We start from the raw sequence: 22,485 nt of genomic DNA, 5'->3' as shown, positions 1-22,485 counted from the left end.
GCTCTAGCTCTTCTATTTGTCAGTTAAAGATCACTACTGGGATCAAGGAAGCAGCAACTAGGAAAAATACTGTTAGGGCCTTCTCTGTCCACAAGTCTGAATCAGATGTTAATAATAAGGAACATTTGTATGTTTCTGTCACAAGTCATGATGTGGTCATTAGGCTCCTGCCACCCCTCCCCTTGCTGCACAATGGACAAGGCACCAAGGGAAAAAGAAAAAGGGAAGTCCCAAAGAGTGAGAGAGACTAGTTTGCTTTGATTTACCACAGAAAGGGGTGGTTCCTTGTGTCAGCCAATCATCAAGTTGTAGCTCCAGCCTCTGAAACTGTGTAAGTATAGTACCTTTGGTCATATTCATATTACAGGAGAAGGTGCCCCTCAGCTGGAGTTTTATATTCCATAAACAAGTGCTACTTAGTTGCTTGAAAATAATCAATCTCCTGTAATATCATCAAGTTGATTGGGAATATCAGAAAATTGATAACTTATCACTCTCTATACACATGAATAGACAGAATGAAAGTAAGTTGCCTTCCCTGTTGATGGAGAGTACGTGAAAAAGCTGTAATGGTGAGACTAGACAAGATACATGGTCCGGATGACAGACAGATCCTCTTGATTGTAACATAGTATATCTTGGGAAGTACAAAGGAATAATGATTGTCAAACTGATGGTGGATTGGGGTTTTGGTGGAGTGTCTCCCAGGCCAGACAGAGGAGTGTTGAATTGACATAGAATTATATAATCATAGAATCTGAGAGATGGAAAGGACCCCAGAGGCCAATTGACAGTGTTAGCAAGATAAGAAATCCTCATTTCACCATTTGGCATCCTTTTTCTGGATAGCTGATATATACCATAATTGATGTTACAATGGTAGATCTGCAGAGAATTCTTTTATTTCATATGCTAGCAAAAAGAGATGAACCAACTGCAATAAAAGTCATTAGTGAAGCCACACTTTCAAGAAGTATAATCTTTGAAATCTAATTGCTATGTTTTTCTGGGCCTTCTATTAGCTTTCCCCCTTCAATTATTTAGCAAGTGTATAAATACTTGTCAGGATGTAGACATGTGTTTCTTAAGTATTTCTAAGCCAAATCATTTAGTCTCTCATTATCTCAGTAACTGGTTCAGAGGATTTGGGCATGAATGTTGATGTGAGAAATCATTGCTCTCCGGTAATCAATCTCTCTTTCTGTCTCTCTCATTATTGTTGGGGGCATCATTATTCTTTAATGTAACACCTCTCATCCTTTCATAGAAAATCACTCATTTTTCTGTGGATGAAGCCATGGATTTCCCCACCACCACCACCATCACCACCACCCACACACTGAAATTTCATTCAAAAAAAGGCTATATTAACTGAGGTAGTAAGGGAAATGAATGCTGCCATTGTGGCTCTGAAATTTTGTATTTAAAGAAAGTAAAATGGAAGCTGTGGGGATTCTGTGTTTAAATCAGAAACTTGCAGTGGTTGTCATGATATCAACACAAAGGGTTTCAAATGATGTAGATGCCAGAATAGTTTTAATTTGAAACGTAAAATAAACATAAAGCCCTATATAAACAATAAAGAATAGACAATATGTGCCTAATTGAAGAGACAATGTAGGATGATGGGAAGAGTGTTGTACTTAGAAACAGGATCTAATATTGACTCTGCCAATAACTAGTTATGAGACCACTTCTTCCTGCCTCCTGTTCTCGTTATTCAAATAAAGCATTTGTACTAAATGATTTCTAATATTTATTGCACTTGAAAATTCAATTATTTTAATTGTATTGACTCATATTGACATGGCATTTTAGGGTTTAAAAAATTCTTCCTCCCACTATAGTAACCCTGTGAGATAGCTAGTAGAGCAGTATTATATTTCTTATAATTTACAACAGGGGAAACTAAGGCTCAGTGAGTTCAAATAATTTGCCAAAGTTCGGTGAGTTAGAGTCTAAGATGGGATTTGAAATCAATTTTCTGGATTCTGGGCACTTTGGCCATTTTACCATACTAGCTCTTATTTTTTTGGATGACATTAATAATAAAACATTAACTTTAATTATTATAACTAACACAGTTATGTTGAGGAATGTGTGCTTTTGCTCCCTTCCTAAAGATGTTGCTGTCCATTCTATCAGCATAGTTGCTAGTTGGTCTCAGACACTGAAAGGGTTACAACTTAATAAATTCCCCAGGTACTCTTGGGGTCCATGATACTGGACAAAGCTCATAAGGGAAAAATATACATATAGGAATATCTATATCTATACCTTCATGTATAACATAAAATATATATTTAGTTTATTTTTAATTAGAAAGAGCCTTGCAGAATTTGTAATTTGATTTATGTAACATCCATCTGACTTGAAGGGTAGCCTTTCTCCTATCACTTTTCTCTGTGTCCAAGGTGTTGTAGGTGTGTTGAACTCCTGAATACACATAAGGAACAATTACATGGAATTCAGATTCAGAAGGGAATTTAGAGGTTATTTAATCCTAACCCATTATTTATAGATGAGGAAACTGAAGGAAAAAGAAGTCATATCTTCCCCTGAGTGTGTATCTTCCAACACCTGCTGCTTCTGTTCTTCTGAGGGATAAGCAAGGGGCCAGGCCTCTCTGGCTTTTATCTGAGCCAATGCAAGGCAAATTCCACCTCCTACTGAAATTTGAGTCCCCAGCTGTGATGTAGAGAACCCTCCAGTGTGTAGAGGGGCAACCTTCCATTTGACCTTAGACCTTCCATCTCCTTCAGTGTTCCCATGATGTAAAAACAGGAAGGAACTTGATGGGGAGCAAGACTTCCTTTTCCAGTTATGCAGATTTTCAGTCTCTTGCTAAATCTTTACCTTTTGGAGGGAAGAGGATTTGTGAAATGCGGCTCTCATCTCTCACTCTGACTGTGTGCCCTCAGTCTCATGCTGCTATTTTCTCCACATCTATCTCTAGCCTCCTTTGGGAAGAGGACTGGTGCCTCAATAATGGACTCAATAGTGGACATTTTCATTCCTAGTCATACCCTGTACATCCTAATTATTCTGAATCCCTGTAGGTCATCACCCAAACCCCATTCCCCATCCTTTGACACTTTATTCCTTATTTCCATCCCCCTAAACCATCCCACTCCAAAGTTCAAACCAAATACTACTTGACCCTTCCATTGTGTCTTTTGGAGTGCCTGTTTCATAGGCAACACACTTCCATTCATCCTCTCTTTTTTCCTCTGCTATTCCTTCTGTGTTCTAAATATTACTCAAACTTGGCTCCTCCTTGATGACAGAGACTCTGATTACTCTTTCCAGTACTGGCTCCACTTTCACTCATTCCCCTCAGCTCATTGGCCAAGGTGGGGAAGTATAATATTCTTTTCTCCCCATTTCCACTTACATTTTCTCTCCATGACTCCATCATTTGGTACCTTCTCTTCCTTTGAAGTTCTTGCTATTCACCTCTACTATACAACCAAAATCCTGGAAGTTATAGTTTATAGACCTCCAAGTCACTCCCATTCCTTCTTCAGTGGATTCAGTCTATGGCTTGAAATTTTTCTCTCATCCTTTACTCCTGCCCTCATAATAGGATAAGTCAATATAAATACTGACTTTCTCTTAAACACCCTAGCCACTCAATTCCTGAATCTAGTCACTTCTTATTACCTATTTCTCTACTCCAGGGGCAGCTAGATGATGCAGTAAACAAAGTGCAAGATCTGGAGTCAGAAAGACATATTCTTGAGCTCAAATCTGGCCTTAGACACTTACTAGCTATGTGACGCTGGACAAGGCACTTAACCCTGCTTGCCTCAGTTACCTAATTTGTAAAATGAGCTGGAGAAAGAAATGGAAAACCACTCCAGTATCATTGCTAAGAAAACCCCAAATGAGGTCATGAAAAGTCAGACATGACTGAAAACTGACTGAACAACAACAATTTCTCCACCCCATCTTAGTCATGAGGAAAGATTGTTACACCTTTAAACTTTCCATCACCCACAAATGTACTACCTCCATTTTCAATAGTTTGAAATCTCTTTATCCAAACATAAGTTACTGGCTTTTCATCTCTCCCTCTGCCTTTCCTCATCAAACTATACTCTACCTACATTGTGACCTCTAATCCTGGAATCAATCAACTCTTTCTCTGGTCATCTCCTCTGTATTATCTACTCTCTCCTTTTTCCCCTTTTTGACTCCTTGGTGAACCAATCACATTCTCTTCTCTTGAGTCTCATGGACCTCTTATTTCACTAATTGTGCCATACCAAGACTCGGTCTTGGGTCATTCCCACCATTTGTGGCCTTCCCTATACACATGCTGCTGAATGAAGATGGGGAAAATCACACATCCATTTTGAGTCTACTACAAATTTATGTAACATAACCTCAACTGGGTGCTCACTGCTATAAAGCAATGCTACTATGCCTCCTCATCAACTCACCATCCCACTCACCACAAATGTTCTTCTAAACATTTTGATCCCTCCTCAAGCTTCCCATTACTCTCCCCAAACCCTTCCCTCAGCTGAAAATATTATCTCATATTTTACAGAAAAAATCCGTGACACTATTCACTATAAGCTCCCTTTCCTCACTCTCCTTTCTCATCTCATATCACTTATATGCCTTCTTACACTATCTCCTCATTCATCTATATCTCCCATGATGAGGTAGCCTTACTCCTCAAGGCTAACAACTCAACACCTGCTCAAGCAATCCCATTCCATACTGTCTCTGCCAATGAATTTCCCCCTCTGTCATCCTCACTTTATCATTCATCTTCAATCTCTCCCTGTCTACTGGCTCCTTATCTATTAGGTAATAGATAAGCATGCTCATGTCTTCCTCATTTTCAAAAAACCCTACCTTGATCTTTCCACCCTTGCTATTATCCTATTTCTCCTACCTATTTTGGGTAAACTCCTTGAAATAGCCATTTACAACAGGTATCTGCACTTTCTTTCCTCTTGTTTACTTCTTAACCCCTTATAATCTGACTTTTGACTTCATCATTCCAGTGAAACTGCTCTTTCCAAAGTTACTAATGATTTCAGTTATGAAATCCAGTAGCCTTTACTCAGTTCTTATTCTTCTTGACCTCTCTGCAGCCTTTGAAACTGTTGATCACCCTTTCCTCCGTGATACTCTCTTCTCTTTAGATTTTTAGGACACCACTCTCTCTTGGTTTTCTTCCTACCTATCTGATCAATCATCATTCTTCTATGCTCAATCCTTATCTAGATCGTATACTCTAAATACAGATGTCTGAAAAGTTCTGTCCTGGACCCTCTTTTCCTTTCCATCTAAACTACTTCACTTGGTGACCTCATCAGCTCCCATGGATTTAAATACTGCCTCTATGTTGCTGTTTCTCAAATCTATCTATTTTGCTCAAACCTCTCTGCTAACCTTCAATTTTACATTTCCAACTGCCTTTCAGACATGTCAAACCGGTTGTCCAGTAGACACCTGAAATTCAAAATGTCCCAAACATGTTATCTCTCCTAAGCACTTGCCATTTCCTATCTTCCCTATACTGTAGAAGGCAACATCATCCTCTCAGTCCCTCAGGCTTACAACCTAGTAGTCATCCTCAACTCCTCACTATTTCTCACTCCACACCCATGTCCCATCTGTAACTAAGACGTGTTGATCTCATCTATGTAACATCTCTCCAATACACCCTCTTTCTCTACTCTGACATTGCCACCATTCTACTGCAGGTCCTGATCCCTTCATGCCTAGACTACTGCAATAGACTGCTTATGGGTCTGTCTGCTTCAAGTGTCTCCCCACTCCAATCCATCCTCCATTCAGCCAACAAAGTGATTTTCTTAAAGTTCAGATCTAACCACATCACCCCGTAATTAATTTCCTCCAAGGACTCCCTATAGTCTCCAGCATCAAATGCAAAATGCTCTCTTTGGCATTAAATGCCCTTCATAACCTTTCTCCCTCCTACTGTCCCATTCTACTTATACATTTACATTTCCCCAGGAAAACTACTTTGATCCAGTGAGACTGGTCTCTTCACTGTTCCACAAAAGAATCTTCTCTTGGTTCCATGCATTTTCTCTGGCTGTCCTTCATGCTTCTCCATCCTCATCTGGCTTCCCTGGCTACCTTTAAATTCCAACTAAATTCCTATCTTCTATAGGAAGCTTTTCTCAACCTCTCAGTTCTAGTATTTTATTTCTCTTGATTATTTCCTACTCAATTTGGTATATAGCTTGTTTATCCATATTTGTTAGCTTATTGTCTTCTCCCTTAGATTGTGAGCTCCTTGAAGATAGGCACTATCTTTTGCTTCTTTTCATATCCCTAATATTTAACTCAGTGCCTGGCATATAGTAGGTACTGAATAAATATTTACTGACTGGTCCCTTATTTTACAGATGAGGCAACAAGTTCAATTAGATTAAATAAGTTTTCTGTAATCACTTATTAGTAATTAGTTGATCTGGAATTTGAATCCAATTTCCTTGATTCCAAAAACCAGTTCTCATTTCCCTGAGTGATCCTGTTAAAAGCTGTAATGTTACCCTTTGATCATATTTTGTCTTAAGTTCCCCTGGATTGATTTTTCTTTTCTTTTATGTGTGATTTTAGTAGTAGATGAAAATCTTCTTTCTGTTTCACTAAGGGTGGTTCAGATCATGCCTTTTTGTTTTTACTTCCTTGTTGCCATGGTGAAGCAAAATGAAGGTGTGGCTGATGTCTCTCCTTATACTGAAGACATAATCTGCTGCCTTTTTACACTGATTTAGCTCAATCCAATTCAGTTCAGTCCAACAAATATTCATTAAGCACCTGCTATGACAAGACACTATGCTAAGCCTTCCATTACAATACTGAAATATCACACAGTCCCCATCTTCAAGGATCTTAAAATGTAGTAGTAGGTAAATGATAAATAAGTATGATGAAAACCATATTGGGAAGCTGACAAAAGAGAGATCTAGACAAATTACTTAAAGAACAATTTAAAGCATACCTTTTACTAAGGGAATCAGGAGAAGCCACATGAAGATTATGATAACTGAGTTGGTCTGAGAAGGAAGAAAATTATTTCAACACTAAGATAAATAGATAAATACATAGATAGATAGATAGATAGATAGACAGAAAGACAGATAGATAGATAGATCAGTAAGTAGATGTGATAGGTAGGCAGCCAAACAGATAAAATGTCATAAGCTCTTGTTATGTACAAGATGCTGCGCATAGTTCTGTTGATACAAAAAAAAGTAAGGGACTCAGTCCCTGCCCTGAAGTAGCTTACATTCTAATGTATTTGGAACACATGAAGAGGTTGTGGGGGAGGGAAGATGGAGCAGGCCTGGAAGTAGTGTGGAGCCCTGAGCCCTGGAATGGAAGACATTAACTCATCTATGAGAGCCAGGGACCTAGAACTAGAATCCAAGTTACTTATGGGGAGGAGATGGAGATAATGGTCATAGTAAATGATCAGGGTGGAAAGAGGGAGATGTATGAGGAGAGAATTCCAGACATAGTTGCAAATCTGAGCAAATATATAGAGGCAGGGCAGAGGAAGGTAAGATTATTTAACGGTTGGTATACCAGCATGGCTAGAATATAAAATGATCAAATGAGCTAATACATGGAAAGGGTTTAACACAGTGCTTCAAACATAGTAGACATTACATAAATGCTTATTCCATCCCACCCTAGAAGAAAGGAGAGTATCATCAGGTCATCTGGCACCAAATTATGAAAAGTCTGGAATGTTTCTATATAGGGAAGGCACTGCTCAGACCAATGCAATTGGTCAGACCAGTCCATCTGAAATATTAATTTGGCAGTTATGATTGATTGATTGGGGAGAAAAAAGAACTGGAGATATGAAAAGCAATTAGCAATTCATTACTATAGTCAAGGCTAGAGGTAACAAAAGCCGTAACAATATTATAAACTAAGTTGTGAGAAACTTTTAGGTCATTCTGCATGTGTATTAAGCATCTTGGTCAGTGTTTAATTGTCTTTATCTAGTGTAAGTATTATCTTTTTTACAAAGTATGGATGTTTCTATGGAGAAACAACTTTCCTTTGTAAAGTCAACATTTTTAAACAGGAAATTCAATACATAGATATGTCATTTTTTAAACATCTTCCTAGAGCAGAGTTTCTTTCTTTTTTTTTAGAGCAGAGTTTCTTAAACATCTGTGTGTATGCATGTCTGTGCGTGTGTGTGTGTGTGTGTGTGTGTGTGTGTGTGTGTATGTGTGTGTGTGTGTGTGTGTTTGTGATGGACTTCTTGGCAGTCTGATGAAGCTATGGTAACTTGCAAAATAAGGTTTTTAAAAGATTCATGATTGAAGGAAATGTTAAATTTCCACAAAAGGTTAGTGAAAATGAAGATGTCTTTTTTCCTGTCCAAGTCCAAAGGCCCCCTGAAATTTATCTGTGGATTCTTTAAGGGGGGGGGGTATCTGTATACATAAGGTTAAGAATTCCTCTTCTAGAAAGATTAAAAATTCTGTTCTATTTGAAAAAATAAGGCTTGAATAAGATTTTTCTAGCTAACTGGGATGTGCTAAAGATGTAGGTTCTCAATAATCCATGTCATCTTCAGTGTGAGCACTCTGTTTGCCAATGCATATCTGAAATCTAGCCCTTTGGTGCTGAATCTTTCCAAATTTAGCTGGGCTGATTCTTCAGTAACATTCAGTTCTTTAGTGGGCTGAAACTAGAAGACTTGCTAACTTGGTATATGTATGATACGTTGAATTCCAGTGGCATGATTGTTTAAATTTTTTTCTTTGTATCTTCAGTGATTTAGCATACTGCCTGGTATGCTGTAGGCTTATAATAAATTCCTGTAGAATGAATAAAAAGGGAATAAGTAAAATGTAAGTATAAAATATATAAAAATATTCAATGCCAGGGGCTTTAAGATCTTAACTTACTTTCATTAAAAAATACCCATTCATTTGAAATTTATTTTATTAATTGTATAGCACTATTTTTTAAATAGTGTAATACTACAGATGTCCATCAAATTTCTATAGCAACTTTGGCCATAGCAGTGGAAATTAGTCAAATCAAATTATGTAAAAAGATAAGCATTCATCTCCAATTGTTGAGATATTACCATATTGGTCACTGACACATTAATCATGGTGGGTTAGGGGTTCACAGTCACTTTTTAGTAAGTGGCATATAAGGGATCCTGGTGACAACTCTGAGTAGTTATCAAGTTGCAAGCTCCTATATGCTTCCCTGAGGGCTTTCATAAGCCATTGAATTTAATGATGTACTGTTGAACTTTCTCTTCCCCAAACTGACCAATTTCTCTAACATATTGATCTTATCTGTATATAAAAAAGAACATAAAGGTTCGCTATTGTTTGTGTCATCTTATGAAGGGGAATGATAATTTTAAAAATGTAACTCTAGGTAGTTAATGTTTACCTATGTCACTTGTATTATACATTCCCAGTGTTCCCTTGGAAAGTGGTAAACATCTCAGTAGCATTTAACCAGATTCTCTGAGTCTATTAGTAGGTTTCTTGATGATAAAAACTTAGGAGAAATAATGAGAGTAGATAAGCTAATAAAATATTGCCATACACAAAATCATTTTTCTGATTTTGCCAGTAACTTCTCTTGGAAAATTGGCTCTGTATTGTGCAGAACTCTGAAAATCCTAGCCCCAATCTTCCTTTTTTTTTTTTTAAACAGAGACCTAATGCTTCTTTCTCACAGTTTAGATTTTAATTTAAGAGCCTATCTTCCAGAATGCCTTATGATGGTTCTGAAAAATTAGGCGTAAATCAAACTGCATTTTTATCATATCCCTCTCTCCATTTACTCTCCCTATCTCTCTCTCTTTCTCTGAGTGTGTTCATGCATGTGTATATCTTTATGTGTTTCTGAAAAAAATCCTCAGTAAAGTATGTTTTAACGGGTTTAAAGAAACCAGAATGCTATATCTGTTTTTGCCTTTGCCACAATTTTGCTTTGGGATGCTGGACCAAATCCTTGAACCTCTTTGCTTGGCTTCTTCCATCTATATAATGAAGTTGACATTTGTCACTGATGTAATTCACACAGGCATAAGTATGGGATGTTGTTGTTATTGTCATTTTCATTCCTGCCCAACTTTTTGTGATACCTTTTGGGGTTCTCTGGACAAAAATACTGGAGGGGTTTGCCATTTCTTTCTCCAGATCATTTTACAGATGAGGAAACTGAAGCAAATAATCAAGTAACTTGCTGAGGGTCACATAGTCAGTGTCTGAGGCCACATTTGAACTCAGGTTTTCTTGGTGAGATTTACATTTGTAAGCTATTTAGCTATATTGCAAAAGGAAATATTTTATGTAATTTAATAGTCATTTTAATTTTTTTCATTGTCTTTCAATTTTGTCCCCCACCCCCACACCTAATACAATCTTGGAAATAGTTTCTTTTTTCTTGTCTTTCAAACCAACACTTTAATTTCCTGTGGCATAAATACAGTTTTACATATTTTTTAATGAGCATTTTTTCTCTACTTCAGGTTGGCACCTCCTTGCTCTTCTGAGAACAAGAAGTCACCCTTTAATAAGCAGCTAATACAAATGACAAGAACCTCTCCATGTACATATTGTATAAAGCAAAGGTTGATGAGAAAGAGTCAAAGTGCTTTCCAGGAAGAATGAGTAATTTTGTGATAGCAGAAGTAAAATTTATTTTACAATAGCCTTCAATGAGCTCTTCTTAATACAAAGGTTTACAAGTAGATTAAAGTTAAGGATAGAATACAAAAGTAATATAAAATTCCTCAAATTTATTGACCTATTTCTCCCTTTCAGATAGCAGCAGTAGGTCTAATGGATATAAAATGAAAATACACACACACACACACACACACACACTTCATATCATACACATATACATAGCCCTTTCATATCTGCTTAAAAAATAAGAATGATGCAAAAGGCATTTATGGGGGCAGCTAGGTGGCACAGTAGATAGAGTATTGGCCTTGGATTCAGGAGGGCCTGAGTTCAAATCTGGCCTCAGACACATAATACTATCTGTGTGACCCTGGGCAAGTCACTTAACCCCATTGCCTAGCCAAAAAAAAAAAAAAAGAGAGAGAGAAAGAGAAAAGGCATTTATGGAAGTCAGTGATATTGAGGAAAAAATTCCACACCAGTCAACTACATCCAAATAAAATAAATACATTATTAGGAACAGATGAGTCAAAGACATTTTTTGCACAATGCTTTCCATTTCTAAAAATACCTGAAATTCATCTTTGGAGCCATTTTTGTCTTCTGAATAGAAATCAGTTCTATTTCTCTAGCTTGCACCTCCAGTAGCAGTGGGACCCACGAAGTGTGACATGATTTCCAGAATCTTTATGCATAATATTTGGAGAATTCTTCCCTAATTGTTGTATAATGTTTAACTGACATATTTGCTATTTTTTCAAGAATTAAATATGACTGATTAAAATTTTATATATAACATGACAAAGAATTAGGGAGAAAACCAACAACCCAAAATAAGCTAAATAAAATAGAATTTACCCTCATAATCTATGAGATTTAATTATTATTTGTTCAAAAGAAATGTCTCAAATTTTTTAATACAATAAAATAAAAGAATTTATATTCTTCTCTCTATCACTGTTAGTTTTACCATGAGTGTGTCTTCCATTGCTACCACATAATTATCTCTCCTTTAGTATATTCCTTGCCCTACTTTGACTCTTAAAAATTTGAGAGACATTGAGCACTTCTTGCTTGGGGTGATATTCTTTAGAGACTCGAGACTTCTGTACTCAGATTTTACTCAGTCTCTGTGATTCATCCTCAGTTCTCTTTATTCTTAGCAGCCACTGTTTTGTTTGTCATAACTGTAGGACACATGGGAGAATTCAAATTGCCCTTTATCTTGACAACCAGGTGAGGAAGGCATATTTAGTTTTGTTTTTTTTTTTAAAGGGAATTCAGCTTATAGTGTAGATATTGATTCAAACAAAGTAACATAGTTCCTTTTTTCTATGACTTATTTCAGATGGGGATTGAGAGGTCAGAATGGAGACCCCTGGTAAGGCTGTAGATGTACCTTATAAATGCTCGCTTCTAACCACATTGTTTTCTCTCAGATACAAGCAATTCAAATGACTACCCAACCAGCTTCTTTTAAGCTATTTTTCAGGACATAATTAATTTTTCTTAGCTGATAGCATGTCTACTGCACACATTGAAAAAGACAAAAAGAACTAAATACAAATAAAATGATCTGGACTGTGAATATCTGTATTACTGTCTGCCTTTCTCTTTCAGGTTTAGAATGCACTGTCCTTAGTATATTAACAATGACTCACAATTAGGTAGCCTTTTAAAGTTTATAAGGGACCTTCCTTACACCAGTCCTGTGAGATTGTTGGACAAGTGTGGGAGCCATGGTTTGAACTAAGGCCTCTGGACTCCAGGTTCAGCTCTCTTTTCTCAGCACCACCCCACTCCTTCAATGTCACTGATACTACTGAACCACTGTTAATACTTCCATTCATTATTGAAATACTTATTGACAACCCAAGATACATTATTTCTTGTGGTGGATCCACAGATGAATAAGAAATAGTCCCTGAGTCCTGAGAGCTTGCAATCTAATTACAGAGATAAGACATGAATACAATTAGAACGTTAGCTCCTTGAGCAGGGACCTTGTTTTTGCCTTTCTCCCTATCCTCAACTTTTAGCATAGGTCCCACCATATAATAAGTTTTAATACCTGCTTGGTGACTGACTGATTAACAAATGTAAGGCATCCATATCAGAACAGGCATAGACTCTCTGAACTAAATCTCTCACAATGCTTTGTATCCTTGAAGGTTTCTCTCAGTGAGAGTGTTTTGAATATTAAGGCTTGGAGGTACATGAGGGATATGTAGCAAGAAGAGTCTCTCTGAATGTGAATTTTGAAGGAGCTGGGCAAGAGAAACTGAGAGAAAAAGGCGATTATTGCCTTATTTCTAATCCCTGCTGTGAGTAGCCTGGGTTTCAGAAACAGCAATTGCTTATAGAGAGTTGCTGTCTTGGGTGGTCCCCCCGTGAGAGACTTTCCTCTCATCTGCCATCCTGGCCATGCTGGTTTAGTGAACCCTAAAGTCTAATTTGGAGGCTTTCCCCCAACTGAGTTCTCATCCAGAGAAACCACCTTACCAACTTCATATTTTTACAGTTCCAGTAATGAGGTTTCCAGCACATTCTTGAGCTGCAATAAGATTTCTTACAACCTTCTGTGAGTGACTGAGCTATCATTTTCCCTGTCTTCTGGGAATGTAGTTATTTGGTACCCAGTGCAACTGACTACCTATACACCTCAGGGTTATTGAGGTTTCAGCATCACTGAAAGGGAAGGATGCTGATGCCCATTGTCAATGCCCATGAAGAAATCACCTAGGTCAGTTAGTAAATAAATATTTATTAAGTACCTACTGTGTTCCAGAAATTGTCCTAAGAAATGGAGATATAAAAAATAAACAGCATGTAAACAATTATATACTAAAAAACTATATACAAGACAAAGTGAAAATAGTTAACAGTGGGAAGGCACTAGAATTAAATGTGATTGGGAAAAGCTTCCCACAGAAGTTGCAATTTAAAATATTTTAATTTATGTAATAAAACAAGGATTCCCATAACACAGTACAATAAAAAATATGATTGTTCATGAGACTGCACTCAACTTTGCAAAATTACTATTCACCCAAATATACAACTAAATTATCATATAAATTTCTTTTTTTCTTCCTTCCTCTCATCCTAGAGATGACTACCATTAGCACAAACATGTGTACACACATGCATATATGTATATGTATGCATGTATGTATATATATATATATGTGTGTGTGTGTGTATGTACAATTATTCTATACATACTTCTATTCATCATTTCTTTCTCTGGATGCAGATAGCATTTTTCTTCATATGTCCTTTGTAGTTAATTTGGGGATTTATAGTAGACAAATTGATTTATTCACTCAAGGTTGTTCTTAAAATAATATTGCTATTACTGTATACAACGTTTTCTTGGTTCTGCTCATTTCACTCTTCATTATTTTGTGCAAGCCTTTCCATGTTTTTCTGAAATGATTGAGCTCAGGGCAGCTAGGTGGTGGAGTGGATAGAGCACCAGCCCTGAAGTCAGGAGTACCTGAGTTCATATCCAGCTTCAGACCAAACCCCTGTCATTTACTAGCTGTGTGACCCTGGACAAGTCACTTAACCCCAATTGCATGAAAAAATAAAATAATTGAGCTCACTATCTCAGATTGCACACCATCTTGGGGAGGGAGGAGGGAAAGAGGAGAAAATTTAAAACTCAAAAGCTTATGGAAGTTAATGTTGAAAATTAAAATTAAATTAATTAATTTAAAAATAAAAAAATTAAAATGAGCTCATGATTTCTTATAGCACAGTAGTATTCTATCACAATCATACACCACAACTTGTTCAGCTTTTACCCAATTGACGGACATCCTTCAATTTCCAGTTCTTCACCACCACAAAGAGAGATGCTATAAACATTTTAGAACATGTAGGTTCTTTTCCTTTTTCCCCTGATCATTTTTGGAAATAGACCAGGTAGTGGTATTGCTGGGTCAAAGCTTAATAATAGCTTATTAATTTTTCAGGCATAATTCCAAATTGCCCTCCAAAATGGTTGGATCATTTTACAATTTCACCAACTTTTCCACATCCTCTCCAACATTTGTCACTTTCCCCTTCTATCATTGTAGCCAAATAATTGCAATTTTATCTGTGACTTGAAAGAAACCATGAAATCCAATTTGTAGGGATAAGGAAGGAGAACATTAGCATAAGGGATGGCCAGGGAAAATGCCTGGAATTAGGAGATAGAATGTTTTGTATGAGTAACAGAAAAGGATGCCAGTGTCATTGGAATACATAATAAATGAGAGCATGCAAAAAGTAAGAAGACTGGAAAGATAGAGAGGAAAGGGCTATATTATGAAGGATTTTGAATATCAAACATGATTTTATATTTTATTCTAGAGGTATTACGGAGCCAATGGAATTTATTGAGCAGAAAGAGTAACAAGGTCAGACTTCTGCTTTAGGAAGATCTGTTCGACAGCTAAGTGGAGGATAGACTGAAGTGAGGAGAGGCTTGTGGCAGGCAGACCAACTAGCAGAATATTGCAATAGTCCAGGTGAACTCCTGCACCAGGATGGACTTCAGATAGGGAAGTTGAAAGGTGGTTTGCTGTGGTAAAATGTGGAAGAATGTATCATTGTATGAATGGGGAAAATATTTTTGTTTATACTGTAATACAGTGTAATTAAATGTCTTTTACTTAGAACTAATAGTCCTAAGGTTAGGCTTTGATTGGATACTGACTCAAAACATGAAGTTTTAGAAATGGAACCTATGGTTATAGCATAGAATGTGAAATGATCAATATGAATCCTATATCATTTTCTCGTTGCTCCTGTATACACTTAATTGAATTTGTTCTGTAACTGCTTTCATCCTGTAACTGATTAAGTTATAGTTCTTTTTCTCTGAACTTGGTTCACAATTCTGCTGGCCTGTATTAGGTTAAGTTTAAAAATCTATCTCCCTTTGTAGTCATTGATGTCTTCTTACCTCAAGAAATTTAACCGATCTTGAGGGACGTGTGTGAATACAAGAGAGTCAGGTCTAGTGTTTTACACCACCAACCTATCCTTCAGGATGTCTGGTTTGCTGTCCAAAATGTCTGGACTGTGATCTTGCACCTGGACCCAAACAATGAAATCCAAAGAAAGTAGGAGGAGGTTGTTGCTAAGCCCCCATTACCAAACTTTCAACCAATCATATTACTCCTGTACCTCAGCTCTGTAACCAATCATGTTGCCTTCAACCCCATGGTGTCACCTACCCTGTTCTGCTCTTAGGTTTGAATTCCCCAAAACTTATAAAAGAGGGGCTATCTTTCTTCTAGGGGTCTTTTGCACAGAAAATAGGTTAAGTCACTGGCTCATTTAGTGGCATGCAGCATGTTCCTACCCACAAATGTTATTTTGCTTGGAGAATTGCCTCAGTTTACCTTTTTTGGTTAAATTTCAACCCCAACAAATTATACAACCTAGATATTTTTGCATGTGCAATTAACTACACTTTCAACATAAATTTAGAAGAGCAAAAGGAGCCAGAAAGATTGACAGTACCCTTAAGAGTGATTTTGAAAAAGAAAATAGGTCTTGGTGGACTTGTTGGAAAATTTCAGGAACATTTTCAGTATTGTAACTGTTTCTTTTCAGAATCTAGGACTTCACAGCATTTCATCCTTAGAAGCCTCTGAATTTTCATTGCTAGATGACATGTTTACAAGGGAATAAATGAATAAATTTGTTGAAAGAATGAATGAATTGCAGGGCAATGAGGCAAATCATCTAGTGAATGCTACAACCATGTTTATTAAGGCTGGATCCTAGTAAAATATAAATATTATAAAACTGTAAAGTCTCACAAAAGTAGAAAGAGAGTGAGAGAATAATCAGTCAGAAGCAATGTTAGTGGAGTCCAGGACACAGAGATGTGAGGGAATGAAATGAATCCAGAGTTATAATGTAGAAATCTTTCTTACTTCCTCCCCTGAGATATCATTTTCTCACCTTTTCTCAGCTGTCTTTCAGTCTAGCCTTTTCTTTTTTTGACCCAGATTCTCAGTCTCTCTGATTCAGGGTTTCATTCAATATTAAGGCTTTCTCCAATCACCCTAATGTTTCTCATGTTTTACTATCAATTTTACAGTAAGGAAGTTGCAACATCCCTAAGTCTTCTAAGGGTACTTTTCCCCACATTTGAATAGTACTTTCTGCTGCTTCACTTGATCATGTCTTTGTGCTTTTTTTCTAACCCTTTCTCACTCTCCTCTGATTTCTGTCACTTTTGGTCCATTACATCCAACATTTTAAATAATGTTCTTATTAACAGAATAGACAGTTATGTCTGTATCGACCTCAAAAGAAACATAGTGCTTAAGAGTGAGATGGGAGAAAATGCAAGCTCGAGGCAAAGCTGATAGAAGTTATTATTTGTAATTTAGAGAAGTAGTGTGGTTTTCCTGCAATGCACACCATTTTTCATGTCTCCTGAAAATGAATGTCCCTGACAAGGGGAATTACCTTGATTGCCCTTGATTTAGATGACCCAGCTGCAGGGAAAAATCTCCAGATACAAGAAATGCCAGTGGAGAATATAACAAAGAAGAGTGGACACTATTTTAAGGCAAGGGGACAGATAGCTACTTCAAAGAAAAGACATGTAAACTTTCCTTTTAAAAAAACATGTTAGTTTGGACTGCTGGAAGCTAGCAATTTTTCATGAAGTAAATGCATTGCTATGTCATATTAATGTTATATTAGCAATTTGGGCTTTGATCTATTACTATCGATAATCATTTAAGATCAATTGAGCCCCAATAAGGGCCAAAAACCTGAATTAATCTTTTCTCTCTGAGTGAACTAAAAATACACCTTTCTGTGTCAGCAATCACGGGACCAGATGGAACTAACCAGCATTCTTCCTGTTTGTGATCACTAAGGACAGGATACCTGGGACCAGGCACTCTCTTGAATAGTGGGATTTTTCTTATCTTTGTGTCCTATGGATGTATGTTGTGTAGGGGAAACACAGATATCCTGGATCTATAATTTCAATTGACACTTTGACAACCTATTCAACTAAGAAATTTCCTTTCCCATGCTATATGTTAAAAAACATATGGAGGCTGTATTTTTTTTTTTTTTAGTAACACAGACATCCTGAGTCAGGGTTTAAATGTCCTCCTAAAATTTATTGAGGCAATCAGAGTTAAAGCTCTGATTCCATGTACATGTGATACTTAAGGGAATAAGGAATAAAACAATATGAATTTACTTATCACCTAGCTTGTTGTCTTTTTAACCAACTTTCAGGTCAACACTATACAAGTATCTCCTAATTATTAAATAACCCAGGATACACATTCCATTCTAATTTCTTGCTTGCAGAATCTATACCGTCCTTAAAGGTACAGTTCAAGTCTTATTTCCTCCATGAAACCTTCCTGAAGGGCTCCCCATGCCCGCCAAGCTATATTAGTGCTCTACTTCCTTTTAAATGTTCCTATAGAACTCTGTATTTTTCGGTGCCTTCCATTTCTTATATTGTATTTATAGTTATTTATGCTCATTGTTTCCTTTTACTAGAATGTCATCTTCACATACCTGTTGCTCAGAGTAACGTCTTGAATGTGGTAGTTTTTTAGTGTTTGCGGAATTTGTTGAACATTTCTCAGTGAAAGTTGTTTGAATTGCATAGCTGTCCCAAATGCTAATATTATTGTAGGATTCATTATGAAAAGCACTATGCATAATACAGGAGCGTTAATTCAGTGGACAGAGTGCTTGTCCTAGAGTAAGGAAGACCTGGGTATATAAATCCAGTCTTGGATACTTGCTAGTTGTATGACCCTGGGCAATCCACTTAGCTTCTGTTTGCCTCAGTTCCTTAATCAGTAAAATAGGACTAATAGTTGTACCTGTTTCCCAGGGTTATTGTGAGAATCAGATGAGACAGTATTTGCAAAGCACTTGACAATCCTTAAAATGCTATATAAGTGCTAGCTATCATCATCATCATCAGGGCAGCTAAGTGGCACAGTAGATAGAGTGCCAGGCCTGGAGTTAGGAAGACCTTAGATCAAATCTGGCTTCAGATACATTCTATATGTGTAACCCTAGACAAGTCACTTAACCATGTTTACCTCAGTTTTCTCAGCTATAAAATGAACTGGAGAAGAAAATGGCAAACTACTCCAGTATTTTTGCCAAAATACCCCAAATAGGGTCTTGAAGAGTTGGATATGACTCAACAACAACAAATATCATCATAGTCAACATCATTATCATCATTATCACTTAGAATATGGTGTTCAATTCTGGGCCCCATATTTTTCAACAAGATATAAACAAAATAAAGCCTGTGTAGAAAAACAATACCAACAGCAGCCAACAGCAACAAACAACCAAGATGACTAGAGGAATGAGGAGAAAGGTGTAACTTATTAAAGTAACTGGGGGTGTTTAACCTGCAGAAGAGAAGATGTTGAGAAGGCAGAGTAGCTGTAAAATAGAGGAAATAGTATATGTAGAAGTTTTAGAGAGAGCTTCTCAGAATCAACTTGAATTCTCTCATCTTTTGTTCCAATCTCGGATAATGAAGTAGCTTTTCTCCTTGCCACTGTCAGCCCTTCTGAATTTTCTTTAATTTCATTTCCTCCCATCTTCTCCAGCAGATTGTCCCTCCCCACAACTATCATTCTTATTCTCTTTTGAATCTTCAGTTCCTTGCAATCTATTGGTGTTTTCAAACATTCTTAAGAATCACTCATCTTTGAAAAACTTTTGCCTTGTCCTGTTATTCCTTCAAGGGATCTTTTGTCTTTTGTCCCTTTCTTTGTCAAACTCCTAGAAAAAAAATGGTGCCACTTATTAACTGCCTCCACCTTCCCTATAGTCACTCTTCCCAATTTTTTTCAACCCTTTACAGTCTGGCTTATGACCTTTTCACTCAACTAAATCTGATCTCTCCAAAGTTGCCAATGATCTATTAATGACCAAATCTCATGATGTTTAATCAATCCTCATATCTTTCAAATTTCTACTGCATTTAACACTGTTGACAGCCCTTTCCTCCTGAATCCTTTTTTCTCTCTCTGTTTTTCAAACATTCATCTCTCTTGCTGCTCCTACTTGGCTGACCATTCCTTATCAGTATCTTTTTGACAGCTCATCATCCCTATCATTTTCCCTACCCAATTGGGGGTTTCCCTAAAGTTCTGTCCAGGGTTATCATTTCTATGCTGATAACTCACAGATCTATTAATCCAGCCCCAGTATTTCCCCTGAGCTTCAGTCCTGCATTCCTAATAGCTTACTAGACATTTTAAACTTGATTTCCTAGGGCATTCTCAGCAGTCTTTGTTGCAACATATCCAAAACAAAATAATTATTTTTTTTCCACCAAAACCTATATCCTTGCCAAAGTTTCCTATGTCTTTTGAAGAAACAGCATTCATCCAGTCTTTTAGGTTCATAACCTCATCATTTTGTTTGATTCTTCACTTTACCTCACATCATATATGGAATCATTCACCAAATCTTGCTGTTTATGCCTCTATAACATCCCTCTCACACAGCTGCTACCTTAATTCAGGCCTTTCATATGGATGACATGTAACCTGCATGTCACATGTAATCTGTAACACTCCAGAGTATTGCCTGAAACAAATTCAAATTTGATTAGGAGAAATTTAACAAAATGAATAAAACACAAGAAAACATGAATAATATTACTTTTAAAAATTTTCATTATGTACCCTGCAGGGATCCTTAAGTGTGGTTTAGAGGTCTCTGTCTCTATTTGAGTTTGACAGCACTGATAAAGATTACTGCAATTTGCTTTACCTACCTCAAATATCTTCCCATTCCAATCCATTCTTAAAAGAGATGGCAGATTGATTTTCCTGAAATGTATATCTGACCATGTCACTTCCCATGTCACCCAATAAATGCTATTGACACTGAATTGCCTCTAAAGTATAATATAAATTTGCATTTGTCTTTTAAAACACTTCACTGCCCAGCCACGAGCTATCTTTGAAGCCTCATTACCCAGAATTCTTCTTCTCCCACTTTACAGTTCAGTCAAACTGGTTTCTGTCTTTTCCTCACACTTGGCATTCCATCTACCATTTCTCATCATTTGCTTTGGCCATTCTCCATACTTAAAATTCATTCCCATCTTACCTCCACCTGGTAGAATTACTTCCTTTATTCATTAAGCAGTTCAAGCTGAAATTTCCACATAAATCATTTCCTGATCACCTCCCAAGAGTTAATGACCTCCCTATCTTCCATTTTTCTATTTTACATAGTTTGTATTTTTTCATTATTTACTTTCCCCATCCCTCACTTCCTCACTCCTCTCCATATATATATATATATATATATACATACATATGTATGTGCATACACACACACACACACACACAGAGTATATCTTTATATAGTGTAAGTTCCTTGAGAGTAGGGATTGTTTCATTTATCTTATCTGAATCCCCAGTTAGTAACACAGTTTTTGATATGTAGTATATGTTCAATGCATGCCTATTGATTGACTAATTGAGTAACTTTTAATATCAACTCTCTGTTAATCTCTTTTATGTTATCCTTTCCATTCCAAAGATCCTTCTATTTGGGAAAGAACAGAGAAGGAAAAATGAAATTAAATGAAATAGAAAGGAGAACTATGTAGCTGTGCCTCTCCCATCATCTCATCCCTCATTTTTGCTAGTGTTACCATTATTTGTCTTTATGCATCAGCCTTATATCAGACTGTAAGATACTTGAGGGGTTTTTCATCCTGGTTCATATACTCACACGAAGTAAATAACAAATGTTTCTTGAAGCATTGCCTAGTGCCTTTGAGCACTTTTCTCTAGGGGATAAGAAACAATAGAGGTGAAAGTTTTGCAATAAAGGTGCAGAAAGCTAGCCTGTATCTTCTCACAGGGAATTCCAGGGCCCTCTTCCTATCATTCACTTGAGTGCCATGAGATGAAAAACCCCACAAACATCTTGCAGTGAACTTACATGCAAATAACTGTAAATGAAAATGAGATAAATGATCATTTCCAAATGATGGTGATGGTATATCATAAAATGAAAGAACAAAATTCTGACTCTGAGTCACAGGACCTCGGTTCAAAACTTTCTGGTGTTTACTATGTGTGTGACCTCAGGAAGTCATTTTACCTTCCAGCCTTCAGTTTCCTCAACTGTAATAATAATAGTTCAGTTGTGTTTGACTTTTCTTTACCCCTTTTGAAGTTTTCTTGGAAAAGATACTGGAGTCCTTCGCCATTTCCTTCTCCAGTTCATTAAGAATAAGTAGCACTTACATAATGCTTTAAAATTTTTCAAAATGCATACATATCTTATATCAATCGATCATAATAACCTTGTGAAATAGATGATACTCTTATCCCCATTTCACAGAAGAAGAAACAAACTGAGGGAGGACCAATGATTTGCCCGTAATCATGCATGCAGTTCAATATCTGAGGCAATATTTGGACTCTGGTCTTCCTGACTGGAATTCTGGGACTTTATTCACTGTTACACCTGCCTTGAAACCACCTTAGGTGCCTGGAAATTGAGAAAAATGAACTTGATGATCTCTGAGGTCCCATCTAGCTTTAGAGCTATAATCCTATAAGTATACATTCTATAATTCCTCTGACTTTCCTGTAAAATAACCAAAATGACAGATAATTTATTTAGAGCTTTTAAAGTATTCTTATAGGGTAACAACTCTCTGTAGTAGTCTTTACAACTTACATTTACTATGTATGCATATATATTCATACATATATTTTGTATGATCTTGATTAGTCTATGG

The sequence above is a fragment of the Phascolarctos cinereus genome, unplaced genomic scaffold (genome assembly GCF_003287225.1).
Source record: "Phascolarctos cinereus isolate Bilbo 61053 unplaced genomic scaffold, phaCin_HiC Scaffold_4;HRSCAF=312, whole genome shotgun sequence".
In the NCBI taxonomy this organism is placed as follows: Eukaryota; Metazoa; Chordata; class Mammalia; order Diprotodontia; family Phascolarctidae; genus Phascolarctos; species Phascolarctos cinereus.
Note: the sequence above shows the minus strand (reverse complement) of the source record.